This window comes from Solea solea, chromosome 2 (genome assembly GCF_958295425.1).
Source record: "Solea solea chromosome 2, fSolSol10.1, whole genome shotgun sequence".
Lineage (NCBI taxonomy): Eukaryota > Metazoa > Chordata > Actinopteri > Pleuronectiformes > Soleidae > Solea > Solea solea.
In genome coordinates this window covers 31,767,218-31,779,988 of record NC_081135.1, presented here as the reverse complement: position 1 = coordinate 31,779,988, position 12,771 = coordinate 31,767,218, and the positions used below count along the sequence as shown (strand labels likewise).

Sequence of the window (12,771 nt, the reverse complement as noted above, 5' to 3'; positions counted from 1 at the left end):
CCTGGTGTGTGTTTTTTTCTTAACTACACCACTTTGGTCTTTAATACCAACCATCACCTCTGTGGCAAACTGGTTCTACCCTTTATCTCCTGTCCTGTACGTGGAGGATTATGTAACGCGCACAGCTTTAACTCAGACACTGTGTGGCATCAGGCATATGCATCAGCAGACCAACCAGTGTGAGAGGGTAGACTCTGTATCTGCAAGGTCAAGCTGGAGGACGAGGAGATGGATCGGGGGAGCAGTGCAAAAAAGAGCAGCACAAGGGCAAGAAGCACTGAGGATGAGGGGAACTAGCGGGAGAGGGGGAATGAATCAACAACACTGTGCTGTCAGCATCCCTAGGGCAAGCAGGGAGCATTAAGTGAGTTGACATGGGCCGCTGAGTCTCCCCCTTTTCTCCTCCCTTCCATTTCTCCCTTTGTCTTTCTCTCTCATCCATATGGCACACTCCAGCTCTTCCCTTCCCCCCTGCCCCGCTGCATACTCTTGAAATGGCCTCTCTCCCACACACAAACCTGCCATGCTTGCACAAGCATCCCATATCCTCTGAGCATGTCGTGGGCCCCCTCTACACCTGGCATTAGAATGTGTTTTCTCTGAATGGATAGCGCTTCACAACGTGCATTTACACCTAGGATTAACATATGCGTCTCCAGTGTCCACATGGAGATCCGACTGCAATCCAATCACAGCTATCCCCGCTTTACGTCACCTCCCCCTCTTCTTCGGCAAACATTTCCAGCAGCAGACTACAGCGTCAAATCAACAATTTTAGCCGCATGTGAAGTTGCGCTATTGTATGAACTCCTTCAGCATAAGCACAGATTTCAGCCTCAAAGAAGTCGTCTTTGACAAGCGGAAACCCGACAAAAGCAGAGGAAACTATACAGTTCTGTCGCCGTGTTCCCGTTAGCTGTCCTCAAAGCCACCAATGTGTTGCATCAGAGACTCATTGCATTCACACTTCTGTTTAATGTTGTCACCATGCGTCTTTGACGACCTCTTGATCGAATAACAATCTGTCCTCAATGCTTCTCGGGTGTATTTAAACCTGTACGGACAAGTGGTCAAGCTCTATCCGACTGCAATCCGATCACAGAAAACGCATTTTAATGTGTTTTCTGTGTAAAAGAGGACGCCTTATTTGTGGTTCCATAACGGTCGACCACCCTCCAGGACAAGAGCTTTCCCCCACCTCATTTCTGCCTTGCTCCCAGGTGCTGCTCCTATAATTAGGGAGAAAACTGTTTCGTCCGCTGGGATCAGGACAACATCTGTGGTGACTAGAGCAAGAAATCTGCAGCAGCATCCTCACCTCTACCGCACTGGTGTCAGAGGTGGAGAGCAGAAGGTTGAGTATACTCGAAGGACCACTTTCAGAACTTGCTCCACACGAGAAGGCACATCAAACAGCACCAACATTACTGTAAATACAGGAAAAATCCCTATGCAGTACATAAGTTAAGATGAGAGGACTCTGCAGGCGGAGTGCGCACACACACACACACCTCCATAGAACAAGGTAATAAAGTGTGCGCCAATGATTGAACAGAACCCCTGGGAGGCACAACACAGCAGAGCACTATCCCTGCTACAGAGGTGAGTAATGGGGCTGCTACATTTTCCTTCCAAAAACCACAAGCGCTACTTGTCTGCCTGCTGACGCATTCCACCAGAGTCTGCAACACTCAGAATCTGCAAAGCCCCCCTTTGGGAGACAAACAGCTCCTTCATATAGGTCAGTGAATGCAGCAGCCAGCCTTAATGTGACATGTTTTTGATTAATATTAAGAGGTCTGTTGACTGCACATGCCGGGTGTACTGTCAGGTTGGGTGCCGCGGCTACCAAACAACCTTTTGACAGTGATGGAATGTATTCACAAAAGGTACAACCTGTCATTCTACGACTTAAAGCAGGATTTGTTTTCCCCCGATTTAGCAGCTTCGGAGTCATTATGATGGTTAAAAGTCTCGTTGCAGGGAGATTGGGGGCTGACTCCACTCCCCTCTACTGTCTGTTCACGGAAAACCAGCCTTGCAAGATCAGAGCTCGAGGTCTTGCCGAGTCTTGGGTCTCGCGAGAAACACAAACTGCTTCAGGGCACTACACACACACACACCCTAGCCAGGTACAGGCTATAAGAACAAGGCAGCGATAGCATTATTTTAGACGTTCATCGTAGCAGAGACACCGAAAAAGAAGCAGAGGAAACGGGTCATCAGACCAGCTTTGTTTGAATGGGGAGACACATGCAGTATCAGCAGCAAGTTTTTACAACAGTGAGGGTAAAGTGGTAGTGGTACAATGAATGGATGGATGAATATTTACAGCGGTGTCGTAAAAAAATATGTAACCCCAGAACTGTACGGGGGAGATTGTAGAGGAAAGGGCAAAAAAGTGACCCGATTTGCAAAGTTCTGCTTCAATACATCAATATGTAGACGATTTGTGCGGTATGAGGATATATTTTATAAAACTGAAAGCAGTAGCTTTCTCTGCAAGACCATAATTAATACTTATTTTGATGAAGCAAGACTCAATATCTGATGTTTGCTTTCCAGAATGAGGTAAAGTAGTTTTTCAATTAACTTTTAACAGCAGATTGAAATATTTAATGGAAGTGGAACTGCTGCTTTTTTTTTTGCCTTCAGTGAACACATTTGAGGTTTTGCATATAAATTGACAGAAAATTGTATTCAAGAGTTGAAATACAATAAGAAAACAAATGAAACATTATTATCACAACATAGAAACCAATATGGTTTTCAAAATGGACTTGCTGTGGTTTAGTAGCATGTTTAATCTAATCACCAAACATGGCTCACATTCAAGATTAAAATGACCCTTTCCATTAAAGGTCAGCAGACATAGTGGCACAGCAGTGAAGTGACTGACCGTCAAATCCAGACAAAGAGATTGGAGGTTAACCAGAGGAAGCCGCCACAACAAAGACCTAATAATAGTGCAACACAATAACCCAGGACTGCCCAAAAACAAAGTGGTGGATGTTCCTTTAGTCTGCAGCCTGAACAACTCTTTTCCACCACTCATCCATTTACCATGCAACCCTGATGGCAACAGGGGAATATTTGAAACAGCAATCCTCTGCTGTGGCTTTGACCCCTGCCCACTTAAGTAGTGGCTGTTTATCTCAATAGTGTACTTGGTGTATGTCTCTTCAGACAAGTGGATCAGCAAACTGCCAAAAATGTGTTTTAAATGGAAGCGGGCAGAGGGGGCAGCCATCTGCCCAGCTAATCCTAAACAAAGTAAGAGTGAATGTGTTCATCCTTTACTTTCAATTACGCCCCCTGCTTTCACACTGCCATTTAAAGGCAGCACAACATGTGTGTATAAACTGTATATATGTGTGTGTGTGTGTGTGTGTGCAGGGGTCATTGTTTAGATCCTGTTAGCCCCGACAGTGACACAACTCCAGTGTATCTATTTAGGTGATGAGGTTACGATGCAGCTCAATCGTTTCACATCATTAAAAAGCAATCACCCTAGTAAACGTATTATTTTCTGCAGAGGGTCACATGCTCACCGCACAATGTTATTTAGGCTCCAACGTTACGTTGTGAAATATGAAATATTCACTGGTTCTCTTTTCTTTCATTCATTCAATGATTTTTCTTTTCTTGATCAATAGGACGGCTCAAAATCATCAGACAATGACATTCGATATCTGTCAGGGGTGTAAATGACTGATACAGCAATAATATCATCATCCTGATCTGGGAGATACAATTACTAATAGGCTAGCAACAAATATTGATCTTTCCTAAGCAGGTAATGGTATTGTCAAATAAGAGATGAAAAGCAACTGAATATCTGTGGGATAGTATGAAAAACAACAAGTCAGAAAGAGAGGACTCTTCAAAATCTTAAAGGGTAAATTCACTTTACCCTTTAAGTCCAAAAACATGCAGATTTGGGGATCAGGCAAATTGGACACCTTTAAATTGACCATAGGTGCCAGAGTGGATGGTTGTTTGTCTTTCGCCCTATGTCAGCTGGGATCCCCCGCGATCCTCACATGGAGGATAAAGCCCTTGTCAGCGATGATGTTCTTTGTCATGTTTTGCACAGGCCTATCTATTTATACACAGTGCAATCAATCTGAAGGTTTAATTGTTTCTTACCATCAGTCTGTCTTTCCACTTTGCAATATGAATGAGTATAGAGCTGATACTATCCACTGGGATAAGAGCTTAATTTAATATTCACCAATACCCTTCAGGAAACTCACATTTGCACTTAAGAGAATCAAAAGCCATCTGCAAATGCGCACAAAGGTACGGCAAGGCTCAGTCGCACGCTGCAAGTCGAAGCGTTGATGGAAATGAAAGCCAACAAAAAGTTATGCACCACACGACGCACATGTGAGAAGTGTAAGATTCCGGAGAGGTGTTCAAAACTCACACCTGCCTCTGGTACAGAAGAATGTCCTAATTTAGGTACATCTTTCATCACCACTTGATCCGAGTGTGAGTACGTGTTGCCTGGAGAGGAAAACTCTCAACCCTGGGAATAACAAGGAGTGTGTGAGTGTGAGCACGAGTGCGAGTGAGGTTCCGTCCACGGAGAGATGTCTTGCAGGCATACAAAAACTGACAAAGGGAAAGAGCCAAGGTGACACGAGAGGAGCCTCCTGACAAAGAATAATAATTAAAAAAAAAGGATTGTTCAGTCACGTGGTTCGTGAATAACATCAACTGCATCAGCTGGATCAGCTGAGCTGGAAAAAGTGTCACCTCACACAGGAGATAAAGAGGACCATCAGTGTTTAATAGTCTCATCTGACCGCGAGCTATGAACTCGCATGTGATCCTACAGACCCACTTGTCCGATGAGCAGTCAAAGGCCGAGAGCCAGAGCTGAGCTGACAACGAAGCGGGGGCTCACCCAGAGCTGTTTAACAACACTCAGGCCAGCCTGGGTGTCTTACACTGGAATTACACCTTTATCAAGATCCTTCTTTTATCATGAGGCATCATTAATTCAGCAGCGTCAAATATGAAAAGAGCTGCAAAGAATAATCTTTTATTCGATTATTAATTATTAATTATTCATGAGTTTCAAGTGCGTTTTTTTATGTTATAATAATAAAATATAACAGATTTTTCAGATCCCTAAATGTGAATAATTGCTGCTTTCTTTTCTCTGCATTACAAAGAAATCAACAAACCTTAAAATATTTCTTGTTTGTGGACATAAACATGACATTGTCATCATCATACGGCAAAGACTACAAACACTTGTCAAGACAAATTCAATTTGATGATGATTGACTGATTTATAGCACTAACAAAATAGGGTAAAACATCCAAAGCTATTATGTGTGTTACCTAAAAATGCACAATACCACAATATACAGTAAATTGAGCTATTGTTACATTGCAATAACTAATACCATTTTATCACCCAGCCCGAGAGAGGCCTTACTACATCCCAAACAGGAACCATACAGTGAAATAGCTGAAGATGAATTAGAGAAGACCTTTCTAATAGTGAGGTATAGTGTATACTGTATGTCTGGCTTTATTACTGTCGGTGCTGCTGCTGCTGCTGCTGCAATTTTACACCACAGTAAACAAATGAGAGCGAGCCAGGAGAGTGGTCGTACAGCACAGCAAACTTGGGCCAAAGCTGTCAAAACCTGGAAAAACAATGCCACTGCTCTCACACAGATACATTCTCACTTTCTGCAGCCGGCACACAAAAAAAAGATGTGCAGCTTAAGTCACGGCAGAGGAAAAGATACACACACACACACACACACACAAGCTAGGGATGAAATTAGATCATATTTTTGGGTTAGGAAAGGGATGAAGATGCTTCAGTTTGGATGAAACAAGCTGAACCAAACTACATTTAATTTACATTTCTAATGTAATTACATTTCTAATATAGATCTACAGTTACACAAATCACACAATCAATCCTGCTTGAAATAAATATAACAAAAAAAGAACAAAAACAAATATTATGATGTGTTGATTTTGTTTTTGCAGAGAGAGAGTGACCCGCAAACTTTAGGCACGCCCAGACAAAAACCAGGGAACATTCCACTCTGACGTACATGGATTTTCCTATCGTGGAAAAAGAAGAAAAAAAACAATACCAATTATCTGTGGCAGATGCAGACTGCGTGCCAACAAATACAACGTAGAGGCAACTCAACGTTATCCTCAGAATTACTGAGCGTAGTTTATTTTCTTAGTCAACAAAAGCAAGGTTTGTTTTGCAACAGCACGGTGTCACTTCTTTAGTGTTTCTACGCAACCTCAGTCTGATATCAACTGTATGACTGACCAAGTATAGAGACTTGAAAACCTCCAAGGTTACCAAACGCGGAAATGCAAGAAGCTGCAACTCGTCTTCATTGCGATCGCACAGACACAAAAAATGCCCAGGGGTAGAACAAATCCTGACCCGTTTTAAAAGAAACAAAAGGGATCAAATTAAAATGTTCCTACTCAGTGGGCAGAGTACACAAATATGCCCCCAACGGGCCAACAGCACCTGCTACGCACTGCACTCAGCACACAAACCCCCCAACCAAGTTTAATTCCAGAGTGGCATCTCAAACTGTCATAAAAAAGGAAAAGAAACGAAAAAGAAAACTCCCAACCACAACGTGAAAGTCCGTCCATTAAGACTTAAACATACAACAACTTTCCTGTTCTGTAAAAGTCTGGTTTTAGTCAGACTAACACAATAATTCATATTCTTTTCTTATGTCACATAAACATGAACAAAGAACTTAAATTGAGCGGTGAACTGATTTTGTGAAAGGACTTGGAAGGGAGCTAGAGCCACAGCAAAAAAAATACAAAATACGATAAAAACAAGTCCTCATCAATATCTATGATCACTTCTGCAAAAAAAAAAGAAAAAGAAAAGAAAAACTTGTTCTGAGCCCTCAAGGTAACGGTGCCAAAAAGCAAACTAGTTTATTAGGTTGTTCTTTCAAATAAGGGCATTTAGCCTAAAGGTATAGCAGTTAGATGGGGATATTTATCTCACACTGCTGAGGCTCAACCGCTTCACCCTGAGTCAGTTCATCACAGACAAAACCAGTCAGCTAAATCTGAGCGCCATTAACCGTTTCAGGCAGCAGCAGCAGCAGCAGCAGCAGGACACACCAAAGGGCTCCACTCTATATTTCTTAAACTTGCTCCTCCTTTTTATTCTATATATAGCCATATCACCGAGGGCTCCGTGCAGAGAGAGCTCCCTAGAATATGGAGGAAGAGCAGGAAACAGAGAAGGTTGATAAATGATGAATATCCAAACGGCAAAGAGAGTGCAACTCCATTCATTCACAGTATTCTGCTACAAACTCTGCTCAAACATTCAAAAGTTCAATTTGTTGTTTGATGGCAGTGGATTTATTGTCCTACTGTACAAGCACATGGAGACCAAGGAGAGGAGTTTATAAAAACTAGAGAAGAGCGTTTTCACAGCTATGTCAGTTGGCCTGCATTATTGATGGGCTAAACCGAATCTAGCACGGCCATATCATGACACATCCATGTTTTCGGGGGTGATACTCACACAGAAATGCTACGACATTGCCTTTTCTGTTCACAGAGTCTGCCCTGAGACGGTGTTAAAAGCACATAGTGGCTACACTGACAGATATGGCGGCCAACTATAGCCATAGCCTAAGGCGATGTGGCTTTTTCTCCCTGTATTCCAAAGATCCACCAAGTGCTCGCACAAAAAGGCAATGACAGATACACGTTTGTCTCAAGTACAGGCATGTTTATGAACGGAAAGAGAAGGACGATCCTCCCTGCACGCTTTTTAACATTTGTTTTAAATGCTCTGCGTGACGCTGTGTTGTTGTTCGGATGTGATTTTTTTCCCCCCTTTTTATTTAACAATTTCAGATGAGTTGAGTTGTTGGCAGCAGGTACTTCAAACTCACTAATATATCACTAATCCACTTGGAAAGCTTTAGATTTGCTATTCACGAAATGAGGAGGAAAGGACGTGGAGATCATTTGGAAAATCAGAGCGAGAGTTCTGTTGGATGATCTAGATTTTAAATGTCCCTCATGGGTTTTCAAGTTTTAACTTAACATTTGGTCACAAGTAAGAAAGACTGAGTGAAAAAGTAAAGAGCTTTGCAGAAAGTGAAGGTAGGGACGCACTGATCTGACTTCTTCAATCCTGATCCCGATACCTAGGCTTTGCATAACGGCCAATACCCGATACCAATCTGATACCATTGTTGAATTAATAAACTGTAGCAGGGATGCACGATATTATCGGCAGATATTGGCTTTAAAATTTATTATTGGATATTGGCAAACACAACAGGATATGCCAATATGACTTAGGACTACAACATTAGGCTAAACAGCCTGCTACTTCTTTGTGACTACTATGCTAGCGCCCTCTAAGAAAATCGACACCTGCTGCCACATGAGTATGAAAAATATTATGTTAATTTCACTTCAGAAGAGACTAAATGACCTCTGCAGTTGGGTGCAGGGAAAAATGTATATATAGGTATCAGATACCAGCCCAAGCACTCGGATATCAGCAAGTACAATATCATGTATCCCTTAACTGTATACCTTACCATGGAGGAAGAGACTGAAAGCATCAGGCTTGACTTAAATATTACTTTCTTAACTTTATAAAACTAAATGTAATCAACAAACACGTACATATAAATTAACTGAATTGCTGGGTTTTTTTTAGAAACAAATAATTGTGCATCAGCAGCAACTTGAACCAGAATTCAAAATAAACAGGAATTAGAATTATTTGTTAACATTTAGTGCAGACCCACACTACTCCATTGACCAGTTGTCAGAATTTTTATTGAAGCATCAATGGCAGGTTCTTTCTGTTCTCTCTCTGGTGTTAATATTTTTCTTTTCTCATCCACAGTGTTGGAGACTGTGCGAAACAGTCTATCTCTTTCTACACTAGTGTTTCACGCTGTGAAGTTTTTCCGTCTTTGCAGTGCGTCCGCCAAAGTCAGCTGCTTATCCATCTTGTCTCCTTTTGTTTTTTTCCTACAGATTCTGCACGCTCTTTAGCATGATGCTTTTGATGCTTGCAATGTTGTGTTTTGTGGCGTTAGCACCAATTCTCGTAACATTTACGTTGCCGATATTGCAACCTGTCAAGTACGTGTCGGTATAGGTGGCGTAGCAAGCGTAAAATACTTCCAAACACCCAATTTTTTAACTCGCTCCATGTTGTTGCTCCGTGTTTATGACTCAAGTTGACCGCTGTGCTGCGTGTCCTGCTGACGTATGACATAGCATGGGTCACAAATGTAGCATTGAAGTGAATAGATCAGCATCACAGATCAGACCCAATATCCAATATCTGATCTGGCTATTTAGTCAACATTGGGGCCAATATCAGATCAGTGCATCCCTAGTTGTTGGCTCGTCCTAAGCTCTACGATTAGCCCCAGGTGAGTAGTTGCATGTTGGGTGAGTCATGTGACACTGGGTCACTAATGACCCAGTGTTGTGAAACTAGAAACTAGCAACACAACACAACACGACACTGTATTCGGTGTCAATGCACTTTCAAACTCTAAGTTCAGATATTGTGTAACAACACGAACCATTACTATGATTGACAATAATTCCTACTAGCTCATGGTTGCATTTATCTCACATCAGTTATATGGCTACAAAATTAAAGCTGAAGTGGGAGGAATGCAGTGATGAATGAGGGCAACAATTTGAATTTGAAGAACAGCAGAGAGAGAGTAAAGAGAGAAAAAATAGTGCGTGAATGTTCAGCCAGATGTACCCAGACCACCAAAGATTAAAATACAAACATAAACATTCTTCCTCATCTACAACCCAACGAGTTTCATCCAGCACTTATTATTCCGCAACATGGAACACCGATTATCCTGATGCATTCAACATACCAGCTCATTTTGCTATAATATTTACTCATGTTTCTTAAAAGCCGTGACTTTTTTGGGGCACTGCTTTCCAACATCGTTCCGCGTGAAGTTAAAACATCACTTTGGTGTCACGAGCTGAACACATAAAAACCTACCGGCACACAGACAAATATTCTGTACCACAAAGTATCCCTTACAGCAACACAACTTATTTTCAGAGTTAACAGACTATATGTTAAAGACCTACTGAACATTTAATTGGCCATCTGAAACCTCACAATAACCTGTGGGCTAGCCTTCATTGCATGTCGACCATTCTGTGGTTCAAGTGTGTGTTTCAGTGTTTGTCAGTACATTTGTGTGTTTATACAACATTGACAGTATTGTCTCGTTCCCGCTCTGATGCTAACCTTGCCTGGGATGCGCATTAGCCCTTTCTTCTATGTATTATTTGAACGAACAAAGAGGTTACAAAATACAGTTTTTACAAAGGAAGTGCAGGCTGCCCTTACATTTGCATCCTCACGCAACCGTACAGTCATGTATCTATCAATCTCAATCTAATTTCACATGAGCTTAACTGGCAAACTGAAGTGTGGTTAACCCGGGTGAACCCAATAAAAAAAAGACATTCAACACCAATCCCATTGCCAGTATTTGGTCTGTCCTGATTTGTGTTTTTTTTCATGATTGCATGTGTGAAATGTGGACGTCACACATGCACCAGAAACAAAGTGAGTCGGAGGAATGTGTTACAGTCCGTATTATTTTGTATCGTTTACCTCGGTCCCTCATTCAAACTCACCAGCGAGTGGGCAAATTAAAGACACAAATAAAATGACATTAAATGCAATTAAAACTTTGGGTGCAGCTATGCTGAAGGTCGGCTGATGAATGCTCGTTGTAAATGACGCCGGAATAAGCGATTTCTTCCCTGTCTGCCTAATTGGTGTACCTGCCTAAATCTGCAGGTACACCCAGGTCTTGCTTTCCCTCTAATGCCAGTCAGAGCCAAAGCCAAGAAAACCCAGAGACCATTGCAGAGTCATCAGGCCTGGGAGGGAAACACATTCCCACTGGTCAACAGCAATTTAAACAAGATTACAGTATTATATACCAGTGAGAATAGAGTATTACGTTTTACCTGTCCCCTACCCTGCGCCACCTTCACACATTATTCTCCTATGGTAATCACTAGGACAAACAATTTGATAGAGCCAAATCCTCAACTAAGGCCTTTAATTCTATGGTTTGTGTTTGAGTCTTAAGAGCTGATCACACAGTGGCACGTCGCGACAGGCCCAGTCATTTAAAATGCTTTGGAAAAATCAGTGGAAAACGTGTGACACACGTGGACAAAGGGGACACTTGAAACTAAACACATGCAAGGCACACTGTACCCTACGACTACACTGTTTTTGGTGGCGACATGTTTCTGGCAAATGGTCTGATTCCCATGTGATGAACAAATAACGTGAGGTAATAAGTCTGTTGTCTCAGACATTCAATTATCCAATTAATCCTCAACTGAAAATGTAACAAATAGAAAATCATGAGAAAGGGTTTTAACATTTACAAAACAAAAAAAAAACGATCCTTTCACATTGGTGTGAAAAGACGTCAAACAACATCCAGTTCTCGGTGAAGCTCTGCGGCACCAAGGGAGTGTCAAGCCTTGGAGAAGCTTTGCTCAAACGATCATTATATCTGTGCAATACACCATAAATAAATTCTTACCCTTGACCCTTTCCTTTCCAGTGGTTCAGTCAAATAGATTGTAATTCAAATTAATAGGGCCCAACACGACCGCCTGACAGTCTAACAACAATCTAAAAGCGTCATGATTGGTACGTCTTCTATGTGCACACAAGAGTGAGTGTTTGACTTATGTGTAAACACACGTACAGTATTTACATACACATTTAATGTCATATAGTTCTCGTCTCTCGCCAGTCTGACTGAACAGTCGCTCGTACTTAGTAAGAGTAGCCTCGTGTGAGCGTCATCAGTTACACTTTGTTTTACACAGACTGATTAATTGATTGAAACTGGCCACTCATGTGAAATTAAGTGGGGAACAAAAATCAATTTCAATTCTATTTTGAACCGGGTGGGGAGCGACGTGTCACAGCAAGGTCATCTTTGGCCCTCACTATTTTATCTCAAAGATGTGAAACATGACATGTTCGTAGGGCTGCAACTAACAGCTAATCTGTGGATTGTTTTCTCCATTCATTGTTTCATGGATGATGTCCTCAAATGTCTTGTTTTGTCCAAAACCAAAAATTAAAGATTAAAAGATTATCAATTAATGATTTCTTTGTTATATGGAGCAGAGAACCCAAAAAATGTTTAGAAAACTTATTTTAATTCCTTAAAAACACTCAAATCGATTATGGCGATTTATTTAGTAATCGAATCATAATTGAGTGATTGTTTCAGCCCTACACGTTTGCATTGTACACAAGCTTTATATTGTACGTTTAAAGTCAAGCAAAGCGCTTTACAAAACATGCACACAATGTTTCGTGATAACCATCATCTAAAAGTCCACATTAAATACAATTACTGATATTTATCTAGTAGCAGAAATGTAAGGGGCGTTATTTCTACATTCAGATTTACCAACATTTCACAAAATATAATATTTAATATTTTCATAACCAAGTAAAGAAAACTATGTTGATAAATTTCATCAAGATTTGACCAATAGCAACCACGAGAACACAGATTTACAATTTCTTCTGCAGTGGTAAGTTTAATTTAACAGGTAGCACAGTTGTTCGATATCATCTCAAGTAAGCTCTCCGTCTAAAATCTTCACATTTTTTTGTGTCACACACGAATAAAACTGTGTGACACAATA

At 41.2% G+C, this 12,771-nt stretch overlaps 1 protein-coding gene across 1 annotated transcript in view; it reads right to left on the bottom strand.

Annotated features, from left to right (window-relative positions):
- adarb1b (adenosine deaminase RNA specific B1b) overlaps positions 1–12,771 on the bottom strand; it is a 123,534-nt gene that overhangs the window by 103,168 nt on the left and 7,595 nt on the right. The gene's annotated exons all lie outside the window — the stretch shown is intronic.